The 19,960-nt window shown below is 40.1% G+C and overlaps 1 protein-coding gene across 3 annotated transcripts in view; it reads left to right on the plus strand.

Annotated features, from left to right (window-relative positions):
- The window catches only part of XRN1 (5'-3' exoribonuclease 1), a 441,443-nt gene that overhangs the window by 86,821 nt on the left and 334,662 nt on the right, over nucleotides 1-19,960 (plus strand). The window lies entirely within an intron of this gene.

The raw sequence follows: 19,960 nt of genomic DNA on the forward strand, positions 1-19,960 counted from the left end.
TGGCATTCTGGATTCAGACGATCGGCAGTATAGCTCGAGGCTCTGGTGTTTCCTAAGTCCACTTGTTTCAGTAATATTCACAAGCGGTCTTAGGCACGCTGTACACAAAGTGATAATCTTTGACTCATGGGAACAGGTAGGCGCTGCAGCAGAGCTGTGTCGAGGTGCAAGTGTACATTTTCTGTCACTAAGGCATTACGCATATTTAGAGAGTAAATTCATAGGGAAACCAGAGTAATATCGTAGTACTTCCCTGTTTTTACATTTCCGAGTGCCGAGCAGTAAAAATTGTACAACTTTATTTTTTAAAGACACAGTGCACTCGTTTTTTTTTTCAAAGTATTTGTTTTCAGTTATATTAGGCTGCTTGCATGTTATTTTTGAATACAGCTTATTTCTCAGTACCACGACCAATATTGCTTTTGCTTATCTTTCTTCTGTTATGTGTGATCAGTCCACGGGTCATCATTACTTCTGGGATATAACTCCTCCCCAACAGGAAATGCAAGAGGATTCACCCAGCAGAGCTGCATATAGCTCCTCCCCTCTACGTCACCCCCAGTCATTCTCTTGCACCCAACGACTAGATAGGATGTGTGAGAGGACTATGGTGATTATACTTAGTTTTTATAACTTCAATCAAAAGTTTGTTATTTTACAATAGCACCGGAGCGTGTTATTGCCTCTCTGGCAGAGTTTGAAGAAGAATCTACCAGAGTTTTTACTATGATTTTAACCGGAGTAGTTAAGATCATATTGCTGTTTCTCGGCCATCTGAGGGAGGTAAAAGCTTCAGATCAGGGGACAGCGGGCAGATGAATCTGCATTGAGGTATGTAGCAGTTTTTATTTTCTGAATGGAATTGATGAGAAAATCCTGCCATACCGTTATGACATGTATGTATACTCTACACTTCAGTATTCTGGGAATGGTACTTCACTGGAATTACTCTGTAAAAAGTATATTAAACCTTTTAATAGGTATTTATTATGTTATTAGGTCAGAGCAGGATGAACTCTCTTTGCAAAGGGATTTGCTAAAATTAGAACTATGGGCAAGTGAATGGAAAATGAGATTTAATACGAAAAAATGTAAGGTTCTACATTTTGGAAGTAAAAATAAGCAGGCTATGTATTTTTTAAATGGGACAAGACTTAGCCAAACACAGGAGGAAAGGGATTTGGGAGTAGTAATAGATAACAAGCTAAAGATGAGTGCACAATGCAGGGCAGCGGCTTCAAAGGCTAATAAGATACTAGCATGTATTAAAAGAGGCATTGATTCAAGGGAGGAAAGCATAATTATGTCATTATATAAAGCCCTGGTAAGACCTCACCTTGAGTTTGGAGTGCAGTTCTGGGGACCGATTGCTAAAAAAGATATTGCAGAACTAGAAAAAGTTCAGAGAAGGGCCACAAAGCTAATAAGGGGATTGGAGAAATTAACCTATGAGGAGAGGCTAGCCAAACTGGGTCTGTTCTCTTTAGAAAAAAGGCGCTTGAGAGGTGACATGATTACTTTATATAAATATATTCAAGGCCCATATACAGAGATGGCAGAAGCTCTTTTTATTCCAAGAAAATTGGTTCTGACAAGAGGTCATAATTTAAGGTTGGAGGAAAGGAGATTTAATCTCCTGCAACGGAAACGTTTTTTTCACTGTAAGAGCAATAAAATTGTGGAACTCATTACCAAAGGAGGTAGTGAATGCCAATACCATAGATACATTTAAAAATAGTCTGGATAAATTTCTGTATATAAACAAAATTCATGGATATGATTGCTAGTATTAAATGGGTCACATTTTAATGGGGTTATTTAAGCTTAACTGGAGCTTTTTGTAAGTATTTTGGATTTGTATAGGTTGAACTCGATGGACTTCAGTCTTTTTTCAACCTTATCTACTATGTTACTATGTTACTATGTATGTTAAACGTTTTTGCTGGAATGTAGAATCGTTTGCATTTTCTGAGGTACTGAGTGAATAAATGTTTGGGCATTATTTTTCCACTTGGCAGTTGCTTGTTTTAATTGTGACAGTTTCGTTTCTCACTCACTGCTGTGTGTGAGGGGGAGGGGCCGTTTTTGGCGCTCTTTGCTACGCATCAAAAATTTCCAGTCAGTTACTCTTGTATTTCCTGCATGATCCGGTTCATCTCTAACAGAACTCAGGGGTCTTCAAACTTCTTTGAAGGGAGGTAGATTCTCTCAGCAGAGCTGTGAGACTTATATATTGACTGTGATTAAAAACGTTGCTCTGTAATTTTTACGTTTCAAAATTAATTATTGTTACTTTACTAATGGGAACAAACCTTTGCTAAAAGTTGTGTTGTTTTCAGGGTTGATGCTTTAACAGTTTTTTTTTTCAGTTCATTATTTCAACTGTCAGTTAATCGTTTAGTGCTTCTTTGAGGCACAGTACGTTTTTGTTAAATAAGATTGTAACCAAGTTGCTAGTTTATTTGCTAGTGTGTTAAACATGTCTGATTCAGAGGAAGATACCTGTGTCATTTGTTCCAATGCCAAGGTGGAGCCCAATAGAAATTTATGTACTAACTGTATTGATGCTACTTTAAATAAAAGCCAATCTGTACAAATTGAACAAATTTCACCAAACAGCGAGGGGAGAGTTATGCCGACTAACTCGTCTCACGTGTCAGTACCTGCATCTCCCGCCCGGGAGGTGCGTGATATTGTGACGCCTAGTACATCTGGGCGGCCATTACAGATAACATTACAAGATATGGCTACTGTTATGACTGAAGTTTTGGCTAAATTACCAGAACTAAGGGGCAAGCGTGATCACTCTGGGGTGAGAACAGAGTGCGCTGATAATACTAGAGCCATGTCTGATACTGCGTCACAGCTTGCAGAGCATGAGGACGGAGAGCTTCATTCTGTGGGTGACGGTTCTGATCCAAACAGATTGGATTCAGATATTTCAAATTTTAAATTTAAATTGGAGAACCTCCGTGTATTACTAGGGGAGGTTTTAGCGGCTCTTAATGATTGTAACACTGTTGCAATACCAGAGAAATTGTGTAGGTTGGATAAATACTTTGCGGTACCGGCGAGTACTGACGTTTTTCCTATACCTAAGAGACTAACTGAAATTGTTACTAAGGAGTGGGATAGACCCGGTGTGCCGTTCTCACCCCCTCCAATATTTAGAAAGATGTTTCCAATAGACGCCACCACACGGGACTTATGGCAAACGGTCCCTAAGGTGGAGGGAGCAGTTTCTACTTTAGCTAAGCGTACCACTATCCCGGTGGAGGATAGCTGTGCTTTTTCAGATCCAATGGATAAAAAATTAGAGGGTTACCTTAAGAAAATGTTTGTTCAACAAGGTTTTATATTGCAACCCCTTGCATGCATCGCGCCGATTACGGCTGCGGCAGCATTTTGGATGGAGTCTCTGGAAGAGAACCTTAGTTCAGCTACGCTGGACGACATTACGGACAGGCTTAGAGTCCTTAAACTAGCTAATTCATTCATTTCGGAGGCCGTAGTACATTTAACCAAACTTACGGCTAAGAACTCAGGATTCGCCATTCAGGCACGTAGGGCGCTGTGGCTAAAATCCTGGTCAGCTGATGTAACTTCTAAGTCCAAATTACTTAATATACCTTTCAAAGGGCAAACTTTATTTGGGCCCGGTTTGAAAGAAATTATCGCTGACATTACAGGAGGTAAGGGCCACGCCCTGCCTCAAGACAAAGCCAAAGCTAAGGCTAGACAGTCTAATTTTCGTCCCTTTCGGAATTTCAAAGCAGGAGCAGCACCAACTTCCACTGCACCAAAACAGGAAGGAGCCGTTGCTCGTTACAGACAAGGCTGGAAACCTAACCAGTCCTGGAACAAGGGCAAGCAGGCCAGGAAACCTGCTGCTGCCCCTAAGACAGCATGAATCGAGGGCCCCCGATCCGGGACCGGATCTAGTAGGGGGCAGACTCTCTCTCTTCGCCCAGGCTTGGGCAAGAGATGTTCAGGATCCCTGGGCGCTAGAGATCATATCTCAGGGTTACCTTCTAGACTTCAAATTCTCTCCCCCAAGAGGGAGATTTCATCTGTCAAGGTTGTCAACAAACCAGATAAAGAAAGAAGCGTTTCTACGCTGTGTACAAGATCTGTTATTAATGGGAGTGATCCATCCGGTTCCGCGGTCGGAACAAGGACAAGGGTTTTACTCAAACCTGTTTGTGGTTCCCAAAAAAGAGGGAACTTTCAGGCCAATCTTGGATTTAAAGATCCTAAACAAATTCCTAAGAGTTCCATCGTTCAAAATGGAAACTATTCGGACAATCTTACCCATGATCCAAAAGGGTCAGTACATGACCACAGTGGATTTAAAGGATGCTTACCTTCACATACCGATTCACAAAGATCATTACCGGTATCTAAGGTTTGCCTTCTTAGACAGGCATTACCAGTTTGTAGCTCTTCCATTCGGATTGGCTACGGCTCCAAGAATCTTCACAAAGGTTCTGGGTGCCCTTCTGGCGGTACTAAGACCGCGAGGAATTTCGGTAGCTCCGTACCTAGACGACATTCTGATACAAGCTTCAAGCTTTCAAACTGCCAAGTCTCATACAGAGTTAGTTCTGGCATTTCTAAGGTCGCATGGATGGGAAGTGAACGAAAAGAAGAGTTCTCTTTTTCCTCTCACAAGAGTTCCATTCTTGGGGACTCTTATAGATTCTGTAGAAATGAAGATTTATCTGACAGAAGACAGATTAACAAAGCTTCTAAATGCATGCCGTGTCCTTCATTCCATTCAACTCCCGTCAGTAGCTCAATGCATGGAGGTGATCGGCTTAATGGTAGCAGCAATGGACATAGTACCCTTTGCACGTCTACATCTCAGACCGCTGCAATTGTGCATGCTGAGTCAGTGGAATGGGGATTACTCAGACTTGTCCCCTACTCTGAATCTGGATCAAGAAACCAGAAACTCTCTTCTATGGTGGCTTTCTCGGCCACATCTGTCCAGGGGGATGCCATTCAGCAGGCCGGACTGGACAATTGTAACAACAGACGCCAGCCTACTAGGTTGGGGCGCTGTCTGGAATTCTCTGAAGGCTCAGGGACAATGGAGTCAGGAGGAAAGTCTCCTACCAATAAACATTCTGGAATTGAGAGCAGTTCTCAATGCCCTTCTGGCTTGGCCCCAGTTAAAAACTCGGGGGTTCATCAGGTTTCAGTCGGACAACATCACGACTGTAGCGTACATCAACCATCAAGGAGGGACAAGAAGCTCCCTAGCAATGATGGAAGTATCAAAGATAATTCGCTGGGCAGAGTCTCACTCTTGCCACCTGTCAGCAATCCACATCCCGGGAGTGGAGAACTGGGAGGCGGATTTCTTGAGTCGCCAGACTTTTCATCCGGGGGAGTGGGAACTTCATCCGGAGGTCTTTGCCCAAATACTTCGACGTTGGGGCAAACCAGAGATAGATCTCATGGCGTCTCGCCAGAACGCCAAACTTCCTCGCTACGGGTCCAGATCCAGGGATCCGGGAGCGGTTCTGATAGATGCTTTGACAGCACCTTGGAACTTCGGGATGGCTTATGTGTTTCCACCCTTCCCGCTGCTTCCTCGATTGATTGCCAAAATCAAACAGGAGAGAGCATCAGTGATTCTAATAGCGCCTGCATGGCCACGCAGGACTTGGTATGCAGATCTAGTGGACATGTCATCCTGTCCGCCTTGGTCTCTACCTCTAAGACAGGACCTTCTGATACAGGGTCCATTCAAACATCAAAATCTAACTTCTCTGAAGCTGACTGCTTGGAAATTGAACGCTTGATTTTATCAAAACGTGTTTTTTCTGAGTCGGTTATCGATACCCTGATACAGGCTAGGAAGCCTGTTACCAGAAGGATTTACCATAAGATATGGCGTAAATACCTATACTGGTGCGAATCCAAAGGTTACTCCTGGAGTAAGGTTAGGATTCCTAGGATATTGTCCTTTCTACAAGAAGGTTTAGAAAAGGGTTTATCGGCTAGTTCATTAAAGGGACAGATCTCAGCTCTGTCCATCTTGTTGCACAGGCGTCTGTCAGAAAATCCAGACGTCCAGGCTTTTTGTCAGGCTTTAGCTAGAATCAAGCCTGTGTTTAAAACTGTTACTCCGCCATGGAGTTTAAACCTTGTTCTTAACGTTCTACAAGGAGTTCCGTTTGAACCCCTTCATTCCGTTGATATAAAGTTGTTATCTTGGAAAGTGTTATTTTTAATGGCTATTTCTTCGGCTCGGAGAGTCTCTGAGTTATCAGCTTTACATTGTGATTCTCCTTATTTGATTTTTCATTCAGATAAGGTAGTTCTGCGTACTAAACCTGGGTTCTTACCTAAGGTAGTAACTAACAGGAACATCAATCAAGAGATCGTGGTTCCTTCCCTGTGCCCGAATCCTTCTTCAAAGAAGGAACGTCTTCTACACAATCTGGATGTAGTTCGTGCCCTCAAGTTCTACTTGCAGGCAACTAAGGATTTTCGACAAACGTCTTCCCTGTTTGTCGTGTACTCTGGTCAGAGGAGAGGTCATAAGGCTTCGGCTACCTCTCTCTCCTTCTGGCTTCGTAGCATAATTCGTTTAGCCTATGAGACTGCTGGACAGCAGCCTCCTGAAAGAATTACAGCTCATTCTACTAGAGCTGTGGCTTCCACTTGGGCCTTTAAGAATGAGGCCTCTGTTGAACAGATTTGCAAGGCTGCAACTTGGTCTTCGCTTCATACTTTTTCCAAATTTTACAAATTTGACACTTTTGCTTCTTCGGAGGCTATTTTTGGGAGAAAGGTTCTTCAGGCAGTGGTTCCTTCTGTATAATGAGCCTGCCTATCCCTCCCGTCATCCGTGTACTTTTGCTTTGGTATTGGTATCCCAGAAGTAATGATGACCCGTGGACTGATCACACATAACAGAAGAAAACATAATTTATGCTTACCTGATAAATTCCTTTCTTCTGTTGTGTGATCAGTCCACGGCCCGCCCTGTTTTTTAAGGCAGGTAAATATTTTTTAAATTATACTCCAGTCACCACTTCACCCTTGGTTTCTCCTTTCTCGTTGATTCTTGGTCGAATGACTGGGGGTGACGTAGAGGGGAGGAGCTATATGCAGCTCTGCTGGGTGAATCCTCTTGCATTTCCTGTTGGGGAGGAGTTATATCCCAGAAGTAATGATGACCCGTGGACTGATCACACAACAGAAGAAAGGAATTTATCAGGTAAGCATAAATTATGTTTTTTTCATGGCTGAACTTCAGGACAGTACTTGTTCTATGTGTTTAAATGCCATTGTGGAACCCCCTGTTACTTTTTGTCCCTCATGCATTGAGAGGGCATTACAGTTTAGAGAGCAGATTTTCTTTAATGAAAGTATATCTAAGGATGTTTCTCAGACTAATGAGATTCAGAGTATGCCGCAACTTTCTTCCCAAGCGTCACAGCCTTTAACGCACGCTCAGGCAACGCCATGTTCTTCAACTGCGTCTGCTGCGGTCACCCTGCAGGATATTGCTGCAGTTATGTCATCTACTCTTTCAGAGGCTTTATCTGCTTTACCGGTGCTGCAAGGCAAACGCAGTAGGAGAGAGACTCCTGTGGTCCATGCGACTTCTGATGCATTGATGGCGATCTCCGATGTACCCTCCCAGGGCTCTGAATTGGGGGGTATGGAGGCTTTGTCTGAGGGGGAACTTACTGACTCAGGAAGTGCATTGCCTCCTTCAGATTCGGACGTGATGTCTTTCAGGTTTAAGCTAGAACAGCTCCGTCTGTTACTCCGGGAGGATTTGGTGACTCTGGACGACTGTGATTCTATTGTGGTCCCTCCAGAGAAATTGAGTAAGATGGACAGATATTTAGAGGTCCCTTATTCTGATGTTTTCCCTGTTCCGAAGAGAACTTCGGAAATTATTGCTAAGGAATGGGAGAGACCAGGTATTCCGTTCTCCCCTTCTCCTATTTTCAAGAAAATGTACCCTATAGCTGACACCATTTTGGGATTCATGGCAGACGATCCCTAAGGTGGAGGGAGCTTTTTCCACCCTGGCTAAACAAACTACTATTCCTATCGAGGATAGTTGTGCCTTCAAACACCCTATGGATAAGAAGTTGGAGGGTCTCCTCAAAAAGATCTATGTTCATCAGGGGTTTCTATTGCAACCGGCGGCCTGCATTGTTACAGTCACGACTGTGGCTGCTTTTTGGTTTGATGCCTTAGAAGAGTCTCTTAAGACTGAGACTTCTTTGGATGAAATACAGGATAGAATTAAGGCTCTTAAGTTGGCTAATTCTTTTATTACAGATGCTTCCTTTCAGATAACCAAATTGGCGGTTAAGAGTTCAGGATTTTCCATCTTAGCACGCAGAGCCTTATGGTTAAAATCTTGGTCTGCGGATGTGTCATCTAAATCTAAGCTTTTGGCTATTCCTTACAAGGGAAAGACCCTGTTCAGGCCTGACTTGAAGGAGATTTCTGACATCACGGGAGGCAAGGGTCACCTCCTCCCTCAAGGTAAAACGTCCAAACAAAGGGTGCGACAGAGTAATTTTCGTTCCTTTCGAAATTTCAAGGGAGTCCCCTCTTCCTCTTCCGCCAAGCAGGAAGGGAATTATTCACAAGCCAAATCCACCTGGAGACCCAACCAGTCTTGGAACAAGGGTAAACAAGCCAGCTGCTGCTACCAAGTTAGTATGTAGGGTCGACCCCCGATCCGGGACCGGATCTAGTAGGGGGCAGGCTTTCTCACTTTGTCCAGGCTTGGATAAGAGACGTTCAGGATCCCTGGACACTAGAAATTGTGTCTCAGGGGTATCAGTTGGAGTTTAAAAATTCCTTCCCCAGAGGAAGGTTTCTTCTTTCACGATTATCTGTAAACCAGATAAAAAGAGAGGCGTTTTTACGCTGTGTAAGCGATCTCTCCTCCATGGGAGTAATATGTCCCGTTCTAATAAAGGAACAGGGACAGGGGTTTTATTCAAATCTCTTTGTAGTTCCCTAGAAGGAGGGAACGTTCCGACCTATTCTAGACCTTAAGAGTCTAAACAAGTTTCTCAGAGTTCCATCCTTCAAGATGGAAACTTCGTACCATTCTTCCATTGATCCAGGAGGGTCAATTTATGACTACCGTGGATCTAAAGGATGCATATCTTAATGTTCCTATCCACAGAGATCATTACAAGTTCCTGAGGTTTGCCTTTCTGAACAAGCATTTTCAGTTTGTGGCCCTTCCTTTCGGTCTGGCCACAGCACCCAGAATATTCACAAAGGTTCTGGGGTCTCTGCTGGCGGTTCTAAGACCACGGGGCATTGCTGTGGCGCCTTATCTGGATGATATTCTGATCCAGGTGTCGTCTTATCAACTGGCAAAGTCTCATACCGACATTGTTCTGTCCTTTCTGAGGACTCATGGGTGGAAGGTAAATCTGGAAAAGAGTTCGCTAGTTCCACAAACAAGGGTTCCTTTCTTGGGAACTCTAATCGAATCTCTGTCCATGAAGATCTTTTTGACGGACGTCAGAAAGTTAAAGATTCTGGATACCTGCCGATCCCTTCAGTCCAATCCTCGGCCGTCAGTGGCTCAGTGCATGGAGGCCATTGGATTGATGGTAGCGGCAATGGACATCATTCCGTTTGCTCGTTTTCATCTCCGACCTCTACAACTGAGCATGCTCAGGCAATGGAATGGAGATTATGCAAATTTGTCTCCTCAAATAGATCTGGATCAGGAGACAAGGAACTCTCTTCTATGGTTGTTGTCGCCAGATCATCTGTCCCAAGGGACATGCTTCCGCAGACCCTCATGGGTGATGGTGACCACGGACGCCAGCCTGATAGGATGGGGAGCAGTATGGAATTCCCTGAAGGCTCAGGGTGTGTGGATTCGATCGGAGTCTCTACTTCCCATCAATATTCTGGAGTTGAGAGCAATATTCAATGCGCTTCAGGCTTGGCCTCAGTTGGCTTCGGCCAAATTCATCAGATTCCAGTCGGACAACATCACGACTGTAGCTTACATCAATCATCAGGGAGGAACAAGGAGTTCCTTAGCGATGGCAGAAGTAGCCAAGATAATTCAGTGGGTGGAGGCTCACTCTTGTCATCTGTCGGCAATCTACATCCCAGGAGTGGAAAACTGGGAAGCGGATTTTCTGAGCAGGCAGACCTTTCATCCGGGGGAATGGGAACTCCATCCGGAGGTTTTTGCCATCCTGATTCTCAAGTGGGGCAGGCCGGAGTTGGATCTTATGGCATCTCGTCAGAATGCCAAGCTTCCGAGATACGGGTCCAGGTCCACGGATCCCCAGGCCGAACTGATAGATGCCTTGGTCGTTCAGCCTAGCTTATGTGTTCCCGCCATTTGCTCTCCTTCCCCAGGTGATTGCTCGAGTCAAACAGGAGAAGGCTTCGGTGATCCTCATTGCTCCTGCGTGGCCTCGCAGAACTTGGTATGCCGATCTGGTGGACATGTCATCTCAGCCACCGTGGACACTTCCATTGAGGAAAGACCTTCTCATTCAGGGGCCCTTCCATCATCCGAATCTAGTTTCTCTGCAGCTAACTGCTTGGAGATTGAACGCTTAATTTTATCTAAGCGTGGGTTCTCTGATTCGGTCATTGATACTTTGATTCAGGCACGGTAAGCCTGTTACTAGAAAGATTTACCATAATATATGGCGTAAATATCTTTATTGGTGCGAATCCAAGGGCTACTCGTGGAGTAGGATTAGAATTCCCAGGATTTTGGCTTTTCTCCAAGTAGGGTTGGAAAAAAGGGTTGTCCGTAAGTTCCTTAAAGGGACAGATTTCTGCTTTCAAAACGTGGTTTAGAAAGGAGCGCCAAATCTTGGCGAGGTCTAGTGCGGTATAGGTGTGAAAATATGGTATTCTGTCTGAGAAATTGTATAGCGCTATAGCTCAGCTACATTTATGGTAGTTGTGCTGTATAGATGTGTAGGTTTTGATATCTAGATATAAGATCTAAGAGTGGCACAGTTGATACATAAAAGCATTTAATACATATTAAACATATAAAACAAGGGTGTCGTTTAAAATATGTTTTAACAGAACGGCAAGAAATAATGTGTAAAAACACATAAACACATAAATATCTATAAAAACACGCGTGTTTTGCTTTTTAGCTGTATGTATAATGTCTCATAAAATTCGTCTCATATATAGTTGTGTTGGCATAAATCTGAAAATAATAAACAATAAAAAATAATAAAAAACAATGAAAAGTAAATAATGTCCAATAATCCCTTCTCAAAGTTAAGAGATATATAAAAAAGGTTAAGTAGTGTCCAAAAATCCCTTCTCAAAGTTAAGAGATATAAATAGATTTTCACATGTGTATCCAAAAAATAAACTGTCCAAATTTAAGTGTTGTCCAAAAACGTGGTATAAATGAATAGTGCAAATCCAGCAGATTCAAAAGTTCTATTAAAAAAGCTTTGCAAAAAACATTTCAAAGAAACATTTAAAAAACATCAAAATGAAGGTAGAAAAAAAGGTCTATCAAAATATGGTGACAAAGAATAATCCGTGAAGTCAATCCAAAATAGTGATAAAAATAAGTCCAAAAAAGATGTAAAATATCCAAAAGATAAAAAACAAAAAATAAATGATTAGTATGTGCACAAACTAGTGAGAGTGATCCCAAAAAGGGGGCTTATGTGGAGGGGTTATGTTTCCATGTAGAAAAATTATTTGCTGTATAAAAATAAAAAATAAAAAATAAAAATAAGCAAAAATACAAAAATATAAATAAAAATAATCCTAGGGAATCTTCAAACCCTGAAAATAAAAGATAATAACAATAGTGTAATACTGTATTATAATTCAACAATCAAGGAATAAATAGCTCACCATAGCTCTGTCAACGCGTTTCGGCCCTCAAGAGAGGCCTTTATCAAGACTATAGTATGGTGTGGGTGAGCTGAAGACTTTATACCTTTCTCTAACCAATCAAATTGCATTGAAATTGCGCCAAATTTTCGCGCCAAATTTTCGCGCCAAAATTTCGCGCCAAAAATGTGGTACCGGAAGTGTTGAGCCGGAAGTGCTCATCTGTATAAAAAAAAAAAAAAAAAAAAAAAAAAAAAGTTCACATTTGTCTCTGTATCATTTAGATAAGGCTTTTATTTAGAATTTGTCTATGTTTATTAAACATTGTCTATGTTGTTCCTAATGTGTTTATTCGTGTTATGTGCCTTAGTAAATGATACAGAGACAAATGTGAACTTTTTTTTTTTTTTTTTTTTTTTATAAAGATGAGCACTTCCGGCTCAACACTTCCGGTACCACATTTTTGGCGCGAAATTTTGGCGCAAAAATTTGGCGCAATTTCAATGCAATTTGATTGGTTAGAGAAAGGTATAAAGTCTTCAGCTCACCCACACCATACTATAGTCTTGATAAAGGCCTCTCTTGAGGGCCGAAACGCGTTGACAGAGCTATGGTGAGCTATTTATTCCTTGATTGTTGAATTATAATACAGTATTACACTATTGTTATTATCTTTTATTTTCAGGGTTTGAAGATTCCCTAGGATTATTTTTATTTATATTTTTGTATTTTTGCTTATTTTTATTTTTTCTTTTTTCTTTTTATACAGCAAATAATTTTTCTACATGGAAACATAACCCCTCCACATAAGCCCCCTTTTTGGGATCACTCTCACTAGTTTGTGCACATACTAATCATTTATTTTTTGTTTTTTATCTTTTGGATATTTTACATCTTTTTTGGACTTATTTTTATCACTATTTTGGATTGACTTCACGGATTATTCTTTGTCACCATATTTTGATAGACCTTTTTTTTCTACCTTCATTTTGATGTTTTTTAAATGTTTCTTTGAAATGTTTTTTGCAAAGCTTTTTTAATAGAACTTTTGAATCTGCTGGATTTGCACTATTCATTTATACCACGTTTTTGGACAACACTTAAATTTGGACAGTTTATTTTTTGGATACACATGTGAAAATCTATTTATATCTCTTAACTTTGAGAAGGGATTTTTGGACACTACTTAACCTTTTTTATATATCTCTTAACTTTGAGAAGGGATTATTGGACATTATTTACTTTTCATTGTTTTTTATTATTTTTTATTGTTTATTATTTTCAGATTTATGCCAACACAACTATATATGAGACGAATTTTATGAGACATTATACATACAGCTAAAAAGCAAAACACGCGTGTTTTTATAGATATTTATGTGTTTGTGTTTTTACACATTATTTCTTGCCGTTCTGTTAAAACATATTTTAAACGACACCCTTGTTTTATATGTTTAATATGTATTAAATGCTTTTATGTATCAACTGTGCCACTCTTAGATCTTATATCTAGATATCAAAACCTACACATCTATACAGCACAACTACCATAAATGTAGCTGAGCTATAGCGCTATACAATTTCTCAGACAGAATACCATATTTTCACACCTATACCGCACCAGACCTCGCCAAGATTTGGCGCTCCTTTCTAAACCACGTTTTGACACATATTTTCTAAAAGTGGGCACCTGGGGACCCACTATAGACAGGAGCTATAGGTCCACACTTTCAGCGCTGTAAGAAAATATTGAATCTATCATCTAATCTTCCCCACATATCTTTCAGCTGCAGAAAGGGTAACACGAGTGTCATCCCATAACCATAATAATAATGAATTTCACTAAATCATTAAGGAAAGAAATCACCCTAGAGATTAATGACACATCGATGTCTATAAATCAGGAGGGAACAGGGCGAATCGATTACACATCCATATTCAAAAATTTAGAGAGGCTGCTAATTCAAGAAGTGAAATATAAGGCTGAAATTATATTCTTAAGGAAATGTCTAGAATTAAACATCATCCCGAAAGGGCTGCTAATCAAAAAAGAATGTGCATTTCAATCAGATAACCCAGAGTTTATTAACAAATGGGGTAACATACTTATCACAGCATCAAAGTCCCTCATGGAAGCCATCATCGAACATAGAGAATCTATCCTGAAACAGGTAGATATAGAGATAAAAACAAATGAAGATGATCTGATTGGACCAGAAGGCCAATTAATAGAAACCACAGAGATTCTAGAGAAAAAAGAACACCTAGATAAGAAAATATCGAAAATTAGAGAGGACATCACAAACAAAAAAAAAAGTAAGAAATTGAACAGAGAACTAAACCTCATCAGAAACAAGGACACTAATGAAAACAACACCATTGAGGACAACAACATGGAAACCCCTTGCCCCGATAACTCGAACCAAAGACCATCAGCTAACGAAGAAGAATGGACAACAGTTTCCTACAAAAAGAACAGACAAAAACCGAGATTCCACAATAGAGGGGAACATACTTATGAATATGAACCACATACCCCAAAAGATAAAAACAATGAATATGGACAAAGACAATATAACAACTACCAGAGGTGGAACCCGGAAAGACGCAACCAAGCATATGGCAATGAGGGTCAATGGGGATACCACTATCGTCCAAATGGAGTAATGAATCACAGGAATAACCGAAAAGAGGATCCTTTTCTTCACAAGGAATCGGACTACCATCATTCCCAAAGACCACATCAGTTTAAGGAAGGTTTCAACTCTCCAAGGTGGAATTTCAATGAAAAATTCACATATAGAAGAAACCAATATCCAAGATGGAGAAACTATGATAGACCAGCCTACAGAAGGGACTATGACCAACAACATTACAGGAGACAACACAACTTTGGATATGAGGAGCAAATGCACACACCAAATAGAACTTACGAGAATCAATTTCAGCCCAACCACACCAACTACTCCCACAATTCCTATCACAATAGGATGGAACATAACTTCAGAATGGAACATCAAGGGTATAGAAATACACCCAACACCAATAGGTCGAAGCCAAGTGACAACAAAGAAAACCGGGCAAACAAACAAGTCGACCAAAGACAGTTAAACCCTACATCCACTAACATTATTTCTAACGTCAACCACAATGACGTTCCCACAGCCTCCAATTCCAGTCATTTTTTAGTGAATCACCAATTGACGACCAAAGAACTAGAAAGAACCTCCATAAAGAGGAAGAATTCCAACACAGACGAATTCCAACACCCTATGGAAAAAAGAATAAGCACAGAGGAAAGAGGGGCGGAAGGAGAATAAATGGCAAAATTGAGAAAGAACATACAAACAGTCCAGAGAATGAAGTGAATACCAAGGGAATATACAACCTCAGCTCTATTACTCTAACGGACAAAGAAAAATCTATTTTAAGCTACGGCCTCTCCTTTGCCCCATCCAAAGGCCTCAACAAATTTGACACATTTGTCAACATCAAACAATTCACAAGAAAGCTAACACTGAAACGGCATTTTATGAAGTCACCTCTCGAATATGACAATAGACCCACAGATTCATACCAACACACTGACTTAAAACCCAACTCATCCTTCTACCCTACATCCAGCAAGGGCAACGCCATCGAAATCTTTGAGACGATGGTATGCAACGACTTGAAGAAAATCAGTCAGAATCAACTAATGAAACACAAACAAAATCTATCTAAGAGCCAGATGCTAACCATCAAAGCACTGGAAAAGAACAGAAACTTAGTGATCAAACCCGCCGACAAGGGGGGCGGCATAGTAGTCCTGGATAAAGAAGACTACTACACAGAATGCAGACGAATCTTGTCAGACACCAAGACCTACGAAATTATGAGGAACAACCCCACAGATGGTTTCAAGAAGGAAATGGACAGGATTCTAGGAGAGGCACACAACAACAAAATACTGAACCATAAAGAATTCAGATACATAAGCGTGGAGCATCCCATCACTCCCGTCTTCTACTACCTCCCGAAAATCCATAAGACCCTCCACAACCCTCCGGGAAGACCCATCATATCCGGCATAGGGTCTCTAACCAGTAATCTGTCTGAATATCTAGATAAGAACTTACAGAAATATGTGACACAACTACCATCGTACGTGAGAGATTCCACACAGATTCTGAACAGTCTGGAGAATACAGAATGGAAAGAGAACTACCTACTCGCCACCTGTGACGTCACCTCCCTATATACCTGCATACCACACAAAGGAGGTCGAGAAGCTGTAGAGTACTTTCTCAAGAAGGACCACACAGTGCCGGCACTACAGAAGACATTCATTCTGGAAGGGATTAACTATATTCTAACGCACAACTATTTCCACCACGATGGGAAATTTTATAGACAGCTGTGCGGCACCGCCATGGGGACTAGGTTCGCGCCGAGCTATGCGAACCTTTACATGGGCAAATGGGAACACATATTTTGGGAGTCGTGCCCAGCTGGCGCGGACCTAGTCTCCTACTACAGGTACATAGATGACATCCTCCTGATATGGAAAGGCTCCAAAGAAGATTTAGAACACACTATAAGGGTTATGAATAACAACACCAACAACCTGAAATTTACCTACGAGATCAGTGACAAGGAAATCACATTCCTCGATCTAAGAATTACCATCAAAAATGGGAAACTTCAGACTTCAACATTTTTTAAACCTGTGGATTGTAACAACTATGTCCACAGGGACAGCTGCCATCATTTCAAATGGAAGGAGAATATACCAAATGGACAGTTACTAAGATTGAAAAAGAACTGTTCGGACCCCATTTTATGGGAAACCCAGGCGGAAGAACTGAAAAAACGCTTTCTTGAGAGAGGATATGAAGAGGAAAAACTCCACAAAGATATAGAAGAAGTCAGGCAAAAGGATCGCAAGGAACTTCTCAAGTATAAAGACAAGAGAATTAGGAGAGACATGAACACCGACTCCATAGAGGTTGCCTTTATCACGCAGTACAGCGAAAACAGGAGAACCATTGAGAAAATAATAGAAAAGCACTGGCATCTACTGAAGGATGACGACACAATTGGCGAAACACTCATCAACAGACCGAAATTTATCTATAGAAAATCAGATAACCTTAAGAACATTCTATCTCCTAGCATTCCACGCCCAACAACACCTCAGACGAGAGATATATCCGGGAAACCCATAAAAGGTTTTTTCCCATGCCCGAGCTGCAAGGCGTGTAAGAGAGGCTTGAAAATCAAAAACTTTTCACCGCACAACTCCAGTATCAAACATGAAATAAAGGATCTGATCAGATGCAGCAGCAAGGGGGTAATTTACATAATACAATGCAAATGTGGACTACAATACGTCGGACAAACCTCGAGATGCCTAAAAGACAGAATACGGGAACATGTGCTACAGATTGAACATGGCAGCACAGACACCGCACTGTATAGACACTTTTCTATTAAACACAAAGGAAACATCAAGGATCTAAACTTCTATGGTATCCAGATAGTAAAGCCTAATTGGAGGGGAGGCAACTATGAAAAGAAGCTCCTAATCGCGGAATCCAGATGGATATTTGAACTGGATTGTCTCTACCCGAAGGGTCTGAACAACAAGGAAGACCTCTCACATCTTTTAAGCTTGAAACACACATAAATTTGACTTCTGAATATCTATTCGGAAAACACTGCTGCCCTCATACAGAAGGAAAACAATAAAGAAAACATAACGAGGTCAATATATGACACGACAAGAACAAAATATATCTAATGAAGATGTCCCGCATAGATCCACACAAAGATCTATATTAGGATCTCTAAAGCCAATCTAATCATCTTTATTTTTATTGCTCTACTCAAATAGCCATAAGATGAGTTCCAACAAACCTTATTACACAAACAGAGAGACTATATAGATGCCAATAACATTAACAAGATATGATCCCCTAATATGTCAACAGCATATGAGATGCCAATAATATTAACAAGATATGATCCCATAATATGTCAACAGCATAAGAGACACTTGACTTAGCAACCTCTCCATCTGGGAAATATCTAACAGAATAAGTTAGAAAGTAACCGAAGCCTGACTCTTCATAAGAATATAAACACAATTTAAAATGTGTATAGAGGTAACATAATCCCAATACCAACAACATGATTACACCTCATAACAAATTTAAATTCACAATTCCCCAAAAGACAACTAATCAATTAGATCGATAAAAGTACCCATTGATCTCACAATCTACATAAATACATTCATATACTTGTATGAGACAAGTTTCCTTCATATCCACATCAGATTTTAAAAAAACTCCTATCATAGTGCGCACACGGTTAACTAATTTTTATACCAGGCACATTTAGATAGAAAATAAGACTTCCAATACCCAATATTGCACATGACAAAAAGAGAATACAGGTTGATACAAATGTACTCCTTCTATAGATTTTCTAACCAATCATAGATGCATTGTAAAAAAGTTTTTCTTTATACTACATATCTTTTATATTTTTATCCTAAAAAGTTTTTTAGAAAGTTTCCAAAAGTTCCTTTAAGGTTTTTAGATCTCTATTTATTAGATTATGTATTTTTCGATATATATATATATATATATATATTTTCCAATATATATAAACTGTGTATTTTACAATATACACTCTCTGTACCGTGATCCCTACATTGATTTTGTTCACTAGACAAATACCAAGGTTAACACTTTTTGTCCCTTTGAATTTGAATAGGCTAGGATACACACCACTTCCGGTTTAACCATGACCGGTAAGGTGCAACATCCGGCTCAATCTTACCGGATGTTAAAGTATCTTACTTTTTCCGGCTACTTCCGGTTCAGAAACGTACCGGTATTTTGTCATATATTTCATGCCAAGTTGTAAAACTGGCTCTACATGTGGGATAACTGCTTTCTGCCCCTCCGGATCTGATTGGTACAGAGTAAATACCACTTCCGCCTCACCCATAACATCCGATATAGCTTAACCGGATGTTTACATCTCAGCGGCCATTTCCGGTTAAAAAAACACCGGCAAACCATAACATTTGACCCCACAGCTAACTACTAAGGCACATAACACGAATAAACACATTAGGAACAACATAGACAATGTTTAATAAACATAGACATAGACAAATTCTAAATAAAAGCCTTATCTAAATGATACAGAGACAAATGTGAACTTTTTTTTTTTTTTTTTTTTTTTTTTATATACAGATGAGCACTTCCGGCTCAACACTTCCGGCTCAACACTTCCGGTACCACATTTTTGGCGCAAAATTTTGGCGCAATTTCAATGCAATTTGATTGGTTAGAGAAAGGTATAAAGTCTTCAGCTCACCCACACCATACTATAGTCTTGATAAAGGCCTCTCTTGAGGGCCGAAACGCGTTGACAGAGCTATGGTGAGCTATTTATTCCTTGATTGTTGAATTATAATACAGTATTACACTATTGTTATTATCTTTTATTTTCAGGGTTTGAAGATTCCCTAGGATTATTTTTATTTATATTTTTGTATTTTTGCTTATTTTTCTTTTTTCTTTTTTCTTTTTATACAGCAAATAATTTTTCTACATGGAAACATAACCCCTCCACATAAGCCCCCTTTTTGGGATCACTCTCACTAGTTTGTGCACATACTAATCATTTATTTTTTGTTTTTTATCTTTTGGATATTTTACATCTTTTTTGGACTTATTTTTATCACTATTTTGGATTGACTTCACGGATTATTCTTTGTCACCATATTTTGATAGACCTTTTTTTCTACCTTCATTTTGATGTTTTTTAAATGTTTCTTTGAAATGTTTTTTGCAAAGCTTTTTTAATAGAACTTTTGAATCTGCTGGATTTGCACTATTCATTTATACCACGTTTTTGGACAACACTTAAATTTGGACAGTTTATTTTTTGGATACACATGTGAAAATCTATTTATATCTCTTAACTTTGAGAAGGGATTTTTGGACACTACTTAACCTTTTTTATATATCTCTTAACTTTGAGAAGGGATTATTGGACATTATTTACTTTTCATTGTTTTTTATTATTTTTTATTGTTTAT

Source organism: Bombina bombina, chromosome 4, assembly GCF_027579735.1.
Source record: "Bombina bombina isolate aBomBom1 chromosome 4, aBomBom1.pri, whole genome shotgun sequence".
Taxonomy (NCBI): domain Eukaryota; kingdom Metazoa; phylum Chordata; class Amphibia; order Anura; family Bombinatoridae; genus Bombina; species Bombina bombina.